The sequence below is a fragment of a genome, unplaced genomic scaffold (assembly GCF_019419815.1).
Source record: "Pyrus x bretschneideri cultivar Hongxiangsu unplaced genomic scaffold, Pyrus_bretschneideri_v1 Contig123, whole genome shotgun sequence".
Taxonomy (NCBI): domain Eukaryota; kingdom Viridiplantae; phylum Streptophyta; class Magnoliopsida; order Rosales; family Rosaceae; genus Pyrus; species Pyrus x bretschneideri.
In genome coordinates, this window is record NW_025999417.1 from 1 (window position 1) to 18,369 (window position 18,369).

The 18,369-nt window shown below is 39.4% G+C and overlaps 1 long non-coding RNA gene across 4 annotated transcripts; it reads left to right on the plus strand.

The window, feature by feature from the left end:
• The first annotated feature begins 4,763 nt into the window (after positions 1 to 4,763).
• On the plus strand, positions 4,764 to 8,185 carry LOC125474633. Of its 4 annotated transcripts, XR_007256099.1 has the most exons (9): positions 4,764 to 4,820; positions 4,978 to 5,129; positions 5,221 to 5,350; positions 5,497 to 5,630; positions 5,939 to 6,083; positions 6,279 to 6,354; positions 6,452 to 6,574; positions 6,694 to 6,904; positions 7,356 to 8,185. It is a non-coding gene; the product is annotated as an uncharacterized LOC125474633 (long non-coding RNA). The 4 variants fall into 4 exon arrangements; XR_007256096.1 differs by having other exon boundaries at positions 5,939 to 6,354; XR_007256097.1 differs by having other exon boundaries at positions 5,939 to 6,354; positions 6,902 to 6,904.
• Positions 8,186 to 18,369: the final 10,184 nt, after the last annotated feature.

Consider the following 18,369-nt stretch of genomic DNA (forward strand, 5'->3'; position numbering starts at 1 on the left):
TTTCCCTTACACTCTTGATAGGCTATGACTTTGTGTTTTTTGATGGTTGTTTTTGCAGTGGTTGAACGGTTCGCAGGCTTCCCCCTTCTTCCTCGAACAAGCTTTGCGCTATTGCCTCCCGTGCGTCTTCTACGACTCCGATCTGCATATCTCCTTTGGTAAGAGTTCATTTCTCTTTCTCACGAATTGAGCTTGAATCTTTTATGGCGGCTGTTATTTTATTCTAAGAACAACCCTTTTTTCAGAAACTCAGAGGTTTAAATGGGTCGATTTTACTTGCTCTTGAGTTTGTGATTTTATTTGCTGTCCTGAAATCAAGATTGTCGATTTGGTCTGGATTATTCCTTTCCTTTCTGTCCTCTTGATTATCCGTTGTATCTGGAGAACTCGAGGATTACGTCATGATATTTGGATGGTGGCTGTGTTGGATTTATCAGTCTTATTCTGGGTTTACCAAGCATTCCTATTTTGGGGTCTTTCTGTTTTATTAGAGATAGACTGTTTTTTTGAGTGAAAGTTTTAATCGCTCAGATTTTTAGTTAGGCTATGTTTTGGGTTTTGGCAGATTTGTAGCCTGTATATGCATGTGGTTTTTATCCCAGACTTGGAAGAAAATGGGATTGAGAGTGAGGAAAAAACAGCACAGAAAGCATGGAATAAAGAATTGGGAAAAAGAATATGATGGATGAATAGGTTCACCTCGTTTATGTTTGTGTGATGAGAATGTGGTTCAGTTAAGCAGTGGTCGTGCTGTGTTTTCTTTTGGCAATCTCATTCTATAGTTTTGAAAGTGTAGTTGTTACATCATTGTTCTGCCTCTTTGAAATTTCTTTCTGCATTATTTGTCAATTTACAAACCTTAAATCTTATTTCAGCAGTTTAAAATGGAAGATCGAGGTCCAACTCCTCTTGATCGATTGGTCCCATATGAAAAAATTGGAATATGGAGACCAAGATTTTCAGGCATGACTGATAAATATGGAGGTCTACACTGTGTATTAGTTGATGAAAAGGTCAGTAATCAATTCTTAATAATACTGTTTGATAAGCTCTTAACAACACGTGTTAAGAATTTTGTATTTGTTCTAATACAGATCACATGACATTTTTACTCTCTGGGATAAACACAATCTCCAATTCATTTCTAATCTCTGTATTCTTTCATTTTCTATCAGAAAATTACATATTAGTTATCATCCTGGCTCTATGTGATAAGAATTGTTTTTTGGGTGCATATGCATTGTCTTAACCTGTTAATTACACTAATAAATTCACTCTTGATGTTTACTATCCATCTTATTCTCTAATATTTGTGATTTACATTTATTTTCATATTATTTCAAGTATTAAATATATCAACTCTCATGTTAAGTCTATGCGACATGTAATTATTTTATGGGTATCCATTGCCTTTAAATTGTTAATTACAATGATAACTTGGCTTTCAGTATTTAGCATTCATCTTAGTCTATAATGTTTGTCATTTGCAAATGTTTTCATATTATTTTAAGTTTCAAATTTAGTGTTATTTACCTATTCATGATATCTTTGACAATTTCTTTTTCTTCCTTTCTCAATGTTTGGTTATCAAGGAACAAGCGATAGAAGCGTCTTCTGACGAAATGGACTATCATATTATAGTCCCAAAAATTGAAGCAGGTGCTTGCTATGAGATTATCAATTTTCGTACCAACAAAATGAGAGGCCAGTATCGAGTAGTCCCGCATGACACCCATGTCGTGTTAACTGCCAAAACAGTTTTTAACAAGTTGACAAGTGTGTTTCCACCTATTCGGCATCACAAATTTTTTTTGCAAGATTATAATAGATTGTATCCTAGGCTGAACAAGACTGATATCCTAACAGGTAATAAATATGTACGCATGTATATATGGCTGTGTGTTGCAATGCATTGATACATGTTTTATGAAACATTTTGTCCTCACCTAATTATGTTTTGGTTTTCTTTCTTTTTTCAATTTTGCAGATGTTATTGGTCATGTGGTTGGAGTCCAGTGTTTGGGGCCCGTAAAAGTGAACCAAAGAATTGATCACAAGTGTGATGTGGTTATTCAAAATATCAGGTTATTTACTTTTCATAGCATACTTTTTAATTGTTTTCGTCGATATCCAAACTGTCGTTTTGGCTTCTTATCAAATTAGGCAATCATATACTTTTCTTAAAAAAAAAAAAAAAAATCTATTTTGGATAAAAAATTCTGTCACATTTTATCACTTTTTCATTATCTTGTTTTGATCATTTTATTTGCCAGAAAAGACGAAGCTAAGATTACATTGTGGTCAGACGTTGCACACAACTTTACTTCTTTATCGTTCGATTCACTGCCTAAAGCAAGAATTATTGTTTCTACGAGCTTGAAAGTCAAGCTATTTGGAGGTATATATTTCAATCAAGAAATCATTTTTTTGCTATTCTTTCTTCCAGATGTTTACATGCCTGATTAGTTTTCAAATTTTATTATTTTCCTAGACAGTGTAATATGGTTTTATTGAGTTTTCAACTATTTTTCAAAATAAGTGCAGCTATTCTGCGCGTTTATAACATAAATATTTTGATTTGTGAAAATAAAAATTGTTATGTTGTTATGTAGTCTTTGAACAACATAGTGTTCATACATATGCTTTGTTCGATGTCTATTAATTTTGTTATTAAAAAATCAGTGTAGGTTTGGATTAGTCATTTACTTAACTGCTTACAATGTCAACAGATACATCTTTTTTCCCCCTTTTTCTATTTTCATTTTCTTTTCTGTCTTCTTTATTCTTATTTCGTTTCCTTTTTTTTTTTAATACAAAAAGCATCATTGTGACATCTCGTTCCGGAATTATCGGAAACGTACGTGTGAAATTACCATTTTACCCCTAGTTTGTTTTGTTATGTTGTTTGGTTGTTTGTGTGGTGTTGACAAATGGAGGGCCACACACACACACACTGTCTCACTCTCCCTCTCCCTCTGTCATTTCTCTGTCTCTCTCTCTCTCCCCCGAGTTCCTTTTTCTTCTCCCCTCTACCTTTGAACTAGTACGGACACACACAATTACCCTTTTTCATCACAGATCGAAGGAACTAATGGCTTAGTTGTGATTGTGAGGCTGTGGGGAGCAAGATCATACCAAAATCAGGTACGAATTTCGACGTTTTCACGTCGATATCGCCATGTCCGTTTTAGTTACTGTTCATGCAAGATTAATTTAGTGAGTTTTTGGACATTTGAAGCTTATAGTTGTGTTTGTGAGGTTCCCAAGGGCTTGGGAGTATATCGTTGGACGAGTTTGGACGCAGGAATAGCCTGGTTCGAGTTTGGCCGGTTATGGCGAGTTTGGACAGGTATAATCTCGTAATATTAGGCCTTAAAACTTGTTGGGACATGTTCTACTAGCTCTAAGGTTGATTTTGGTGCAAGAAACGTGAAAAAAGGTGGAAAAACGAGCGAGAAATCGCGATTTGCAGGTTTTCCGGCGACGGCGCCGGCGACGGCGACGGAGACTGATCGGAGAAGGAGACGGAATATTCCGTCAGAGTTGACGGAATATTCCTGACACCGTTAACGGAATCTGTCAACTTTGACGGAATATTCCTAACGGCGTCAGTTGACACCGTTAGTGTGCACGGCACGTGACTGCGCGTGGGTTCGTGCCTATTTTGGCGCGTGGGGGCGCGTGAGAGGTCCAAAAATTATTTTAAAAATATGGCTGTGATCCTGAGGTTGTGTAGAGCACATTGGTATATTCATTTGTCCATTTTGAGCAATGTATGAGAAGTTATTTTGAACGGAAGGTTATGTGCTTTAAAGTTAACGTTTTTATAGTTAATTCGCATATAGGTGACACGTATCCCGAGGACGAGCGTGCACACTCGAGGCAGGGGGGCTACGACCCTTCCACATACCAGTGAGTGGGCTTTTGGTTTTCCGTATATACCTATATACATATAATTCCCAGAAATTAGTATAAATGCTTATTCGTTATATGCCGTTTCTTTTATATAATTGGTTATGCATGGTTAGTTGCATATATGGTTATTATGTATATTCATTTATACGTTTATATATATAATGGTGCTGTGGAGGCACAGGTAAGTGCCAGGTAAGCGTTATTTCATATATGCATTCAATAGTGATTAGAGATGCTTAGAGAGCTCATAACCTGCACCCCCGGTGTTAGTGCTCCCGCCCAGAGTAGGGCACAGTCCTTCACGTGTTGTTCACCTCCCGCACCATACGCTCAGCTTGGATCCAAGTTAGGTGCACAGTCTTGTCGTACAGACCACTATAGGTGGTTCCGACTCGTAGGTGACCCGCGATTATTCGCACAGCCTTCACGTGATCGTAGCACTAGAGCGTTTATATGTATTACACCCAGGCTTGTCGTACAGACCACTATAGATGGTTCCGACTCGTGGGCAGGTTTAGTTGTTGAGATTGAGATTTGAGCTCTAGATTCAGCCGTACAGGTCACTTTAGGTGACTCCGGCTGCCAGTGATAAGTTATTGACACGGTTTATACCTGAGCACTTGCATATTATTATGAGGTTTTGAGCATGACGGCATACCTTTGAGCATGATGGCATACCCTTGAGCATATTTGGCATATTTATACCTACGTATATATGTTTATTTTCTGGGAAGTATACAGGTTTTACGGCGAAGGGTTAGAATGTATTTTATGAAATAGTTTTCAAAGAATTTGTTTTTGCCCACTCACGCTTTTGTTTTGCGCCCCTCCAGGTTCTAGTAGCTTAGCGGGTTCGGTGGTTTTCCCAGTGGACGTCCCGGCATTTCTGACAGACACGCATCGATGTAGGGTCACCTTCGGGTGCACTATTGTTGTATCTTTTCTTTGGACTGCTGTAGTCTTTAGGCTCTAAATTCAGCGTCTCACTTACGCTAGCACCTACTTTATCACATTACATATGCTAGTTTTAAATTACTCGTACTTTTATATTATTTCCTTTAGCTTCCGCACTGTGCACTTGGCTACGTCACCTCCACGTGACGGCCAGCATGCCCTGATCGCGGTTGGGGTGTGTCAATCATCCTCAACAGCACCGGTGCAACACTTTTCTTTGTTGATCCAGAAATTCCAGAATTAAATTCATATAAATTAGTGTAAGTTCATTCATTATCATACAATCAAAATCATAACACACCTACAATTATTTAAAGAAAAATAACTATTCTTTTCTCAAAACTGTTGCAGGTTTTCTGGCTCACCTCACCCTGTTACAATACTCCCTCCCTCTAATCAGGCAAGAGAAACTGAAGCTTTACAGACTGGAAAAATGGTCACAATTGAAGAGTTGGGCCCCTTAGACCCAGATTTATATACGGTATACAAAATGCTTTTACTTTATCATATTAAATCAAAATAATCTTATTCAATTTTTACTTCTTTTACATAAGCTTTCTATTTCATGATTATTAACTATCTAAACATCTTTCTGGATATTTAACAAGATGATCATTTTTGTGCAAGGCATCAATTAAGCGGTTTAACACCATATGAATGGTGGTATGCTGCTTGCCCTACATGTGCCAAACGAATGTACAAGGACCCAACAATTGGTCAACTGATGTGCCAAAAACATACAAATCAATGCCAACTCCTTGGTAATGAGTTAAAGACTATATTTCACGTTTGTCAATTGATTGTTGTCTCATATCCTTCTTAAACTGAAACTTATCCTTTATTATGTTTTTAATTACATATTTTCAATTAATAGTTCATTGATCATGTAACAAAATTACAAGCCATAAGTTTAATTAAATTTGAAATCAAACTTTGCATACCTATCTTTGTATTTTTCATATGATTAGTATTAACTTTAAACCATACCATAGAAAAATCTATGAGAATGCAGTTCTTGACTTATTACACTGTTTATCCTCTGTTATTAATGTTTTTTCTATTTGAATAGAGGTACAAAGTGTTCGTGGTCCTTGAAGACGAAACAAATGAGATCAATGCTCTCATTATCAGCAAATCAGGCGAAAAGGTCTTTGGCATGCCATGCAAAAATTTGGTTTACAATCAAAGATCAACATATTACAAGCAATTGCCAAGTGAGTTTCTCAGACTTATAGGCCAAAGGAAAATTTTTCACCTCCGGTTTGGAAGCCGACAAAATTTGTTGAATTCAAATGATCTCCTTATCTACAATGTTTCTGAGGACACAATGATCCAACCAACAACACTGGAGTCTATTATCAAAGAAATTGCAGTGTCTTTAGCAACAGTTTCATTGTCCACTACATCAGCTGAAAAAACCAGAGAAATGCACAAGAGGAAAAGAGATTCAATCAGGAGAGCCCTTTTTATAGAGGCTGAAAACAGGTGATATTCTACATCACGGCATTTTTTTCTCATTCTCAAATTATTTTCAATCTGATCTTAATCTATTTTTTCTGTCTCTTTAATATCTTTGGCACAGTGAGACAGAGGAAGTCTCTGAAGCAGATGTGTAGGATTTTGATCAGATTCCAATCAAATTGTTAAAAAAAACATCTTCTCCAACAAGCATGAAAAAAGACCCTCCTCTACCAAAAAAAACTAGGTAACTTTGGTCCATTCCTATTTTTTATATGATGTAACCATATTTGCACACACACTTAATTACAGCTCAGTTAGCATTTACATCTTTTTTTTGTCCATCTACACATCTTTTATTTGCAGTTACTGCCAGAAGGAACAAACTTTTGCTGCTATAGAAAAGAGTCTGATCATCTTTTGTTAAAACAACAGTGCTTCTCCATATTTTTTGCGTGTAAATAGGCCACCATAACATTGATACCCCTATTTTTTGTGCACATGAACAATCTGACGTTTTCAAATCTTTCACCTGCAACTGCTGATGCTGATCAACACCTAACATGGCTACCAGAGGGTAGTATCAGACTTATCACTTTTGTACATCCATGTCAAAATGTTTCCTAATGTTTTTTGCCTAAATTGTACAACTATAAACAGTGGCCTGTAAAAATATTGACTACATTTTATATCCAATCTTTACTATGTTTATGTTAGTAGTGTAACATTTCTGTACATTTGGATTTTCATCATATGATCTTTGGTTTTATTTTCGTTCCCGCAACAACATGCGGGCACACAATTTCCTAGTTGCACACTAATAATTGGAGAAGTGAATCAGGTTCTGAATATAATACTAGTAAACGTGTTGATCGTGTCAAAATTTGGGTTACCGAGTTTGGCACTAACCCAACTCGTTTATTATTGATTGTGCTTAGGAGATCATTTCATATTCATTTTTGTATGCCAAAACTGGCAACATATATGCATGCCTTTAATTATGCATGTATTGTTTGGTGGACGTGCAGCATCCTCGTGCAACGGATACAAAAATGGAGTGATGATAGCAGCAGCAAGCGATGCCATTTGGGGCAACAGAGCTGCGTGTGGAAGAAGATGCTGAGTGACATGCATCGGAGCCACCAACCAAGATGTTTGGGTTAATATTTGAATATTGGCTTAATAGAAAGAAAGCCCAAAGGTGCTAAAATAAGTTGCACTTGCCCGAAGCCCAACCTTGAAGCCTGATGCGGAGTAAAAGCCTTCTCAGCCAAGACATAAGCCACGTATTTATGATTGAAGTGATAAGTGATAGAGACTAACCTACTATCAGCCAAAAAGCACTTTCTAGTGGCACGACAAGTAAAAAGTTGATGACTCATTACCTTCCAAAAGCTCTCGACCAAGAACAAAGATAAGAGTAGTCGGGCCAAACTACCTATAAAAGGGAGAAGAGACAACAGAGATACGGACATTGAACCAATCAAACAAACAACATACAAACTCTACTTTCAAGCCGAATTTGCATCTAGAAAAGCTGAAACCAACTTAGATTCAATCTTTTTAGTCATAGTCTCCTTATAAAAGTTATCTTTTGCCTAGTTTAAAAGCTCTGCTACCTTTCTTAGTGTTATAGTATCAATTCTCTCGTGTAAAACGTACCATCCGTCCCTTTTTAGATCACAACCTTTGTAAACACAAAGAGAAGTGGCTGCAAGAGGTTCAATCTTACCAGATAAGGTGAAATTTTACACTAGTCTCTTTGTTTGTCCTCTAAATTAGTAGATTTGTCGCCTAAATGTATTTTTCAGCATGTATGCAAATTATTTCCAATTATTTCTAATTATTTCCTACTTAAGAGTTCCATTTGCATCCAGATTTGGTAAACTCAATAGATATGTTTTCATTAAGAGCAACTTGAGATCAAAAGCATGGTTTAACGGAATCTAAACTCCTTCCTTTCTAAACATATAAGATTATGAACTAAAAGTCTTTGCTTACAAGGCAAGAAAAATAACTCAATATTGACTTAATCCATATGTGACAATCCTTTGATAACAAGAAGTTTGAGTAACTTGGGGCAAAAGTAATCAACTTAAAACACACTTGTTCTACATTTGCTATACTGAGACAGCAGTGACACGCCTAGATTCTTGTTAGTTTTGATTGTGAATCTCAAGGCCCATACCTAAGGCCCCACAAAGGCATCTTTCAAATTAACTTCAAACCCATCTTGCATTACACCAAGTAGCAAGAGCCCGACGACCAACATTCAACAAAAGTGCTATTCACCCTTGGGGAGCTGTGCGAGAGGTCATCCACCTTTGCCTTCGAACATAGTTTTGGCATGCCTGGTGGGATCTAGTTAGTCTTGTATGCCAAGAAGGAAAAGGAAGGAGCAAACCTTCAGGTGGAATATAGAGTACAAGCCACCCCCAGTGTCTACAAAGATCAGATATGATAGATCATCCAGAAGATTTCCCTTCCCTACGAGGACCAATGAAGACTTGCAAGTCACCATTTGAGAAGATCATCCAGAAGATTTCCTTTCCCGACTTCATTTGAGAAGTCAGGAGGAAAGGTGACCAATGAAGACTTGCAAGCCACCATGGTGCAAGTGTTAAAAAGTATGGAGATGATTTCTCTGGAGACCAGATAAGAGGTGAGCAAACTTTGTTCTTTAATAGGAAGTTTGCAGAGAAGACTAGATCTGAAGTACTCTACCCCAAGAGATGGTTATGCTAGAGAAATGATGAGGGAGGCAAGCACACCAGCTATTCCCCTATTTCCTTTACTCGAGGAAACGAAGGAAAATGGAAAGGAGAAATTAGGGCCTGGAGCTAGTCAACTAATATTAGAAGAGATCTTTGAAACAAATTTGCCCGACCCTATATTATTACCATTAGATAGTAAAGGGCAGGTCGGGCAAGATAAGAGGAAGTATATGATGAATCAACAAGCTAGAGAGTCCAGTTGGAAGAGTGTGTCTACAGTTGCGGGCAAACCACCTCCTTATAGGCCAGCGTTGATGGTTAATAAGGGAGAGGAAGTCAAGTGGAGACAAATGGAGCCAAAGAAAGAAACTTTCTCAGGCAATGAGAGAAACCTAAAGTGGGGGCCTCCTTATACCCCACACAAAAATGCAGCTAGCCAACAACTCAGAGATGAGTTAACTCAGCTAAGAAGAATGGTGGTCCAGGATGCTCAATCCCAAGCTCGCCCGCTGTTAAGAATCACATATCAGAAGTCCTACCCTGAATATATTGATGAGCAGAACCCTTTTCCCCTTAACTTCAAGATGCCCGCGTTCCCAACATTTAGTGGAGAAGATGGCAATGTGTCATCTATAGATCACATCTTCAAGTTCTCCAATTACTTGAAGATGCTATGGTTTTTCAATTGAAACATGAAAACTATAGTCAGATATAGAAGCTTACAACAATGTTGTTTGGATGGGAAAGTTCATTTGTGAACTCTTCATTTGGTTCCAACTAGAAAATGTCACTAGTGCACCCCACAATGACCTTAATGGGGCGATAGCTCAAGCTAGGGAATCAAGATCTCATCAAGATCTGAACACTAATGCGAGACTAAACCAAATGATTAAGAATCATGTATAATGGCGACGTTGTTAACCTCAAGGTTTTTTCTATGGATAACATGTAGATATCCATTGTCTAGGCCAACTACTAGGTTATTTTTTAAATGACTTCAAAAGAGGTATGATCATTCATCACACAGTTGAATGGTTGTAGTTTAAGTGGGAGATTTTTGGGAATATGCCCTAAAGCCAATCATAAAATGATACTTTACAGACATTTCACATGTTAAACTAAACTAGTTTAATACAAGGGCAAAGATTATTGTTTAAAGTTGTCTCATTAAATATTATATGCTTAAACGATAAGTCCAAGGAATATGTGATTAGGAGAATGTGATCTAAAGAAGTTAGATTCATGAGACAATTCTATTTTATACACATATTCTAAATGTTCCTGACCATAGGATTGCCAATTAGGAATTGAAAATTCGCTTATATCAGTACATGCTATGTCTCTATCCCAGGAGAGTGGCTGGTCTGGAGTCATTGGTGTGATTGACACCAAGACAAGTATAGGTGCTTAGTAGAGAATGAGTACATTGAATGCTATCAATGAGGAGTTCTCATACTCATGCACATAAGAACTCATGGTTGGGATAATGCAAAGTAGTCATTTGACCATGAGACATCATAGTTATCTTGTGGTTAGGTCCTTAGTCTTTGACTACACTAAAGTTATTCCATTTGAGGATGCCCACGACATATTTGGGGCTAAGCTACTTAATCATGGGGGCATGTGAATGTGCAATAAGGGATCTCTAACCTTCAAACTATTGAGGGAGAATACTTTATGATATGATTAAGAATCCTTGGCCTATTTTATGAATGACATTAAGGAAGTTGTTCCAAATTCCATTCAAGGTAATCATGTAGAAAAGAGAATCACATTTGATAGTAGACATGAATAAACTATCAAACCAAACAATGTGATCAAGAGTATTGAATTAGAGAAAGATTGTATTCCATTTGTAATCCCAACTGAATAGGTTCTCTAAACCTCTTCTGATTAGCTTGGGTAACCATGACATACTACTAAGTGTCACTCATGGCTTGTGGGAGCCCTAAAGAAGTATAATCACTAAAAGGAGACACTAAAGTAGGAGTTCTAATCGTCCATTGCCTCGGTAAATGGAACTTAATGGATCACACACCGTGTAAGGTCATGATTCAAGGATATAACAAAGATAAGTAAGGACAATTACATAGTTTAATTGCATATGGCAAGAATTAATTAAATTAATATGTTAATTAATTTGTACGATAGGTTGGTATTGGACCTTACGTTAGTTTTGGGTTTTGGGGCCCAAAATGGTTTTGGTTCTCAAGGCCTATTAAGTTTAAGTTGTGTAACAACTAAAACAAAATGAGCAATTAGCACACTAAGCATTGGGAGGCCGGCCATTGAGAAAAGGGATGGTGTTGGTGGACTTATTACAAGCTTGCCACTCATTTGGAATGACTATAAAAGCAACTTTATAATTTCTTCCCTCATGAGGTTTTCCTTGAAAAAAAGATGAGAGAACATTTGCTCTCTCTCTCTCTCTCTAGGAGGCCAGCCACATATAAGGGATTTGGATAGCAATCTTCTTGCTCCTATGTCACTCCTCTTCATCCATAATCATCTTTGGTGTCGAAAGTTAGAGGTCTCTTATTTTAGAGACTTTTGGAGAATCTCTCAAGCATTCAAATCCAAGAATCCAGGGAGGCAACTACATAAAGATGATGGCCATGAAGTTCAACTCAAGGTGAGGAATGAAGGTCTCTCGTGGGTGACTAGTCTTTACTCATACAAAGAGGAACTTCAAAGGTATAAAGTTTCTCAACTTTTTTGTGGTATGGGTTGAGTCATGGTTCACCACCACTACTAGGCTTTGGATTTCACGGTTTTAATTTTGTTTTAAAGTGCATACAAGCATGCTTCTGCCATTTAATTGTTAAATGCATGCAATATGTTGCTTAATTAACTTAGTTGATCAAATAATTTCCTTCAAACCACATACGCCAAAAGCATAGGGAAGACCTTGTGACATTTGTTAAGTGTTTTCGAGATCTTGCCCTCGATTGCTATGATGAGAAAGACGAGGAGGCACTTGTAGATATCTGTATTAGCAACACTGTCGTTAATTACATGATGTACTTGGAGAAAATCGATATTACACAGTTCTCAAGGCTCTTGGAAGCCGTGAGGAAGATCAACATGTTTGTCAAACTTTCCACAGGGAGATCCGGGAAAAGTGACAAGAAAGAAACTCATCAAGCCCTAGCCGTGGATGACAAATCCGACTACAACCTACAAATAAGGAAGGAAATGGATGGAGATAGGGAAACTTATCCCTCACTAACATGCAGTGATGAGGATTTCCAAGCGATCCTTGATACCAAGTTGGAAGATGGAGCTATCAAGCCACCCAGGCTCTAAGTAGCCTCTTCTAGGAAAGATAAGAAGCATCATAGGTACTGTCGTTATCACCAGTACGTATGACACACCCCTAACCCCAATAACACAAGTTATAAGGCTGAGATGTGCTGGCTGTCACTAAATTGATCATATGACCCCATCATGAGATGATGTCACAAGCCAACATAATGATGAAAGTCATAGAAAGATAATTATGATTTCAAAGAATTTGAACCAAAATGTTCATTATTAATAGATAAAAGCCACTACAAAGTTTTCCTAATCAACCACCCTACTTAGGCACACATGTTCAAAATTTCTCTTGGGCGTGGATTTGATTATTTAGCCCGTCCAAGTTTTCTTATAGCTTAAATAAGCAAGGGGGCTAATGTTGAGACCCAAAAATGTCACATGCAAACCCGGTCAAGTCTTAAAGCCCAATTGTTATATGAGCCTCAAGCTAAGCCCAAATACATGCAAGGGTGCAGAATCAAGAAAGGATGCATTTGCAATGATGCCAATGCTATGGTAATTAAACCAGACATTTCTATAAACCACGCCACACTCAAGAAAATCCATGCATACTCATCACGCCAAGCTTTATCACGCTAACCACTATTCACATTAAAATAAGCCCAAATCACATGCTTGGGGTTTGCCAAGTGAATTATGGTGTAGAGGGTTACATAAGTCTATTGGGCCTACGAGGAGTCAAGATTATGGAAGACTTTGGGCCATTTGGGGGCCTAAAGATCCAAGCCCATAATCTTTGAAGTCCACGTGGGTGAGCTTGAGAAAGAACAAGCCTAATTTCCTTTTTTCCCTCGCAAGCCAACCAATCTAGGTAGGAAGGAACCACATCCTAGGCCTTAAGGTCACGTGATAATGTAGTCAGACATGCATTTCTTGAAGAGAGAGGCTAACTTTCCCTTCCTAGCTCATGTAGAAAAATGACGCGTGAAAGATAAAAGGTGAGTTAACGCTTGTGGAAGTTGACCCGGGAAAGCAACACCTCGGGAAGGAGACGCAACGCCATCTTCATAAGCGCAATAGTACTCAACTGTCTCACACTATAAAAGAAGGTTGCAGCTATGCTAGGAGAAAGAAGGGGGAGAACTTAGCCACAACTAGAGATTCCTTAGGAAGCCTGGAAAGGAACCTATAAAAGGGAGGTCATAAACCTTAGTAAGAGGATCTAAGACAGAAAGAGAGGGGAGACAATGCAACCCAGGGAGAAGAGGGAGAATGTTAAAAGAGGATTAAGGATTCTACTACACCGAGGGAAACCACTCCCTTTATGCAAACAACCTCAAACCTCAGAAAGCATCAACCATGCAACCTTGGTGTTTTCCATAACCTTCCTCTAAGCATCCCAGCCATTTGAAGCCTTGTATTACCCTAGGAAGCCTAGATTACCCAACCTAGAACACCTTCCAACCATGCAAGCCCTTTCTCTCTCATGCTACGCTAATAAATTTCTAGCTTCCACACCACGCCTCACTTGAGCAAGCCTAATCATGCTAACTTTGAATCATTGATCCAACCGGCGTATATCCTAAGACGTGCTACTTCTTTCGAGATATTCGTGACTTGGTACTAAAGCAAACCAAGGAATGCAAGAGGACATCACAAAGCCCAAGTTCACTTCGATCTAAAAGTCCCCCAACACCTTGTAAATATGTTTAAGTGTGAATTTGTATGTTTGCTCTTTGAAAATAAAACTTCTTATTTAGGTCATATTATTTAATTTCAAATACAAAGCAAACATAGCATTACAACAAGCATAATTAATTAATTAAAAATATAAGGCCAATGAAGAAGATGGTTGAATATTTATAAGATAAAAAAATATAAAATTTTCCCTTCTTCCTTATTGTTTTTCCATTTTTCCATTTGTTTAATAATTTCAACGATTCAATTATCCTGGTTGTTTGACTTTTCTTGTTATTGAATATGATACTCCAGAACGTGCCACGTGGCACAAGAATAACTTTTGGATTAGAATTTCATCAGGCCTTTGGAAATTAAACGGCTTTAATCAAGCCATGTCTCCCAAATATTGGGCTTTTTTTGAAACTGCAGCAGCAGAGCCCATGACAGTAGAGATTGTTAGCTAACTTGCCCAATGTGTGTGTTTGACACGCGACCAAAAAAAAAAAAAAAAAAAAAAAAAACGTGGATGACGTCAGCCTTGCCTGCAGGCCCAAGGTCGGGCTTAAGATGCTCGAGCATTTGTGCAGGCTTCTATTGGCCCACCACCTGCCCTCCTCAAAATGGATCGTTGGAGTTGGCTTTTGGGCTAAGGGGCAAGTTCAAAGTCCTTACCTTGCCTTTTGGGGCATGGTTGACTTGCTCTTAATGTGAGATTCATTCTCAAAACGCGTCATCACGTGTAGTGAACTTTCAAGTCAAACACGTGGACAAGACAAACGGGGTGACGTGAAACACATGTAGCCATTGGGCTTACATGTAGGACAACCTATTTTGATACTATAAAGAAGTTAAGGTTCCACTATAAAACCAATCGGTAAATGGGGTGTAGCTCAACTTACTTACAAGCCCATGCACGGTCTCTCTTTCTATTAATGTGACATTGATAAGAATTATCAAATAAATAGAGGGTTCATCATTAAAATATGTTACTTAGTACTCATACTGCAAATTTGAGATTAAACGATGTGATTTGAATTATTCTTGATAAGAATTATCTCAAATGAATATTATGAAACTGAACAGTTCTGATCATAAAATTTATATAGTAAGGATACGTTATTTGTAAAGGGTGAGATCATTAGCGGACTCATGAAGGTCAAAGTGTAAACATGCCCCACAAGTTAACGCGTGGCTCGCTAAATGACAAAGAAACCTTACCATTGTGACATCCCGTCCCGGAAATATCGAAACGCATAGGTGAAATGACCATTTTACCCCTAGTTTGTTTTTATTATGTTTTGGTTGTTTTGTGTGGTGTTGGCCAAAGTTGGACCACACACACACATCCTATCTCTATCCCTCACCCTCTGTCACTTTCTCTCTCTCTCTCTCTCTCCCCCCGAGTCTTCTATTCTTCTTCTTCTTCTTCAAACAAAAAACGTACGGACACCCACACAACCCTTCAACCTGGACAGATCGAAGGAACCAAGGACACCATCGAGTTCCTGAGGCTGAGAGGAGTCCAGTGGTGCCATTTTCAGGTAAGAACCTCGACGTTTTCACGTCGATTTCACAAGGTCCGTTTTGGTCACTGTTCATGCAAGAGTAATTTAATGAGTTTTTGGACATTTGAAGCTTATAATTGTGTTTGTGAGGTTCCCAGGAGCTTGGGAGTGCTTCGTTGGACAAATTTGGACGTCGGGAAAGCTTGGTTCGAAGTTGGCCGAGTTTTGGAGTTTTGGACAGGTATAATCTTGTAGTTTTAGGCCTTAAAACTTGTAGGATCGTGTTCTACTAGCTTTAAGGTTGATTTTGGTGCAAGAAACGTGAAAAAAGGTGGAAAAACGAGCGAGATATGGCGAGTTGCAGGTTTTCCGGCGACGGCGCCGGCGAGGGGGAATGGCCGGAGAAGAAAGGGGAATATTCCGTTGAGTTTAACGGAATATTCCTAACGGACGTTGACGGCGTCAGTTAGGTTTAACGGAATATTCCGTTGGGTTAATGGAATATTCCTGACGGCGTCACTTGACGCCGTCAGTGTGCCTGGCACGTGGCCACGCGTGGGGACGCGTGGGTCCGTGCCTGTCTTGGCGCGTGAGGGCGCGTGGGAAGTCCAAAAATTATTTTAAAAATATGGGTGTGATCGTGAGGTTGTGTAGATCACGTTGGTATATTCATTTGTCCATTTTGAGCAATGTATGAGAAGTTATTTTGAACGGACGGTTATGTGCTTTTAAGTTAACGTTTTTATAGTTAATTCGCATATAGGTGACACGTATCCCGAGGACGAGCGTGCACACTCGAGGCAGGGGGGCTACGACCCTTCCACATACCAGTGAGTGGGCTTTTGTTTTCCGTATATACCTATATACATATTATTTCCCAGAATTTAGTATGAATGCTTCGTTATGCCATTCCTTTTATGTAATTAGTGGTTATGCATGATTGGTAGCATATACGTTTAATTATATATTCGTTTATGCATATGTCATATATATATATATGTTGGTGCTGTGGAGGCATAGGTAAGCGCCAGGTAAGCGTTATTTAACGATTGCATTAAATAATGGTTAGAGATGCTTAGAGAGCTCATAACCTGCACCCCCGGTGTTAGTGCTCCCGCCCAGAGTAGGGCACAGTCCTTCACGTGTTGTTCACCTCCCGCACCACACGCTCAGCTTGAATCTAAGTTAGGTGCACAGTCCTGTCGTACAGACCACTATCGGTGGTTCCGACTCGTAGGTGACCCGCGATTATTCGCACAGCCTTCACGTGATCGTAGCACTAGAGCGTTCATATGTATTACACCCAGGCCTGTCGTACAGACCACTATAGGTGGTTCCGACTCGTGGGCAGGTTTAGTGATTAAGTTTGAGATTTGAGCTCTACATTCAGCCGTACAGGTCACTTAGGGGACTCCGGCTGTCAGATTAGTATGCTATTGATGTGATTTATACCTGAGCACTTGCATGTTGTTATGAGGTTTCGAGATGGCATACCTGTGAGCATGATTGCCATACCTTTGAGCATGACTTGGTATATCTACGTATATGTGTTTATTTTCTGGGAAGTATACAGGTTTTACGGCGAGGGGTTAGAATGCATTTTATGAAATGATTTTCAAAGATTTGGTTTTTGCCCACTCACGCTTTTGTTTTGCGCCCCTCCAGGTTCTAGTAGCTTAGCGGGTTCGGTGGTTTTCCCAGAGGACGTCCTGGCATTCTGACAGACACTCACCTATGTAGGGTCACCTTCGGGTGCACTATTGTTGTATCGTTTCTTTTGGACTGTTGTAGGCTTCAAGCTCTGAATTCAGCGTCTTACTTTCGCTAGCACATACTTCATCACATTATATTTGCTAGTTTTAAATTATTCGTACTTTTATATTACTGTTTTTAGCTTCCGCACTGTGCACATGGCTACGTCACTTCCACTTGACGGCCAGCATGCCCTGATCTCGGTTGGGGTGTGTCAGTTTGGTATCAGAGCTTAGGTTTGACAGTCCTGTGTCTTTTGTGAGTATTCTAATGGTTTTGGTGCCTTCTGTCAGAATTATGCCGCCTCGTCGGGAACCACGCCATTCAGATGAGTCTAGTTTCCCCGATATCACTCAGCTGGGGGAAGCTATTGCTACCGCTATCCAGGCAGCTATCCGCCCTCCCCAGAGGACTCCTCTGGAGACTATGTACAATCTGAAATTGGATAAGTTCCACGGTCACGAGGGGCACGAGGGCGCGGAGCGTTGGTTAGAGCATATTGAGAAGACTTTCCGAGTGTTGAACAATCAGGGGAATCTTCCTGTGGAGAGGTGGGTCGAGACGACCTCATGGTTTCTGGGTACGGAGTCTGCATCCTGGTGGGAGCAGGAGCTTCGTAGTTTGACTCCAGCCGAGAAGACGGACTGGAATGTTTTCATTAGGTTATTTAAGAGGAGATTTGTGCCCCCAGAGTACATCGATCGCAAGAAACAGGAATTCACTGAGTTGAAACAGCAGAAGATGTTTGCGAACGAGTACTATCGGAAGTTCACCGACTTATCTCGCTACCACCCTGAGATTGCTAGTAATCCAGCGGAGATGCTTCGTCGTTTTCGCATCGGCACTAAGAAGAAGTGGCGTTCGATGTCGACCTCCACTCATTGTGATACTTATCAGGAGTTCTACGAGGTTTTGCTGAGGGTTGAGGACTCTGAGAATATGACGAGCGAGAGTGATGACGATGAGAAGAATGGTAACCAGAAGAAATATGTCAAGGGTAAAGGTCAGGCATCGCTCGGGCCTCGTCAGACTCAAAACTTCAAAAGGGGTGGTAATAGCTCTAGCTCTTCTAGTGGTGGTTTCAGTGCCACTGGTCAGGGACGAGGAGGTAGATTTACTGGTGGCGCTCGAGG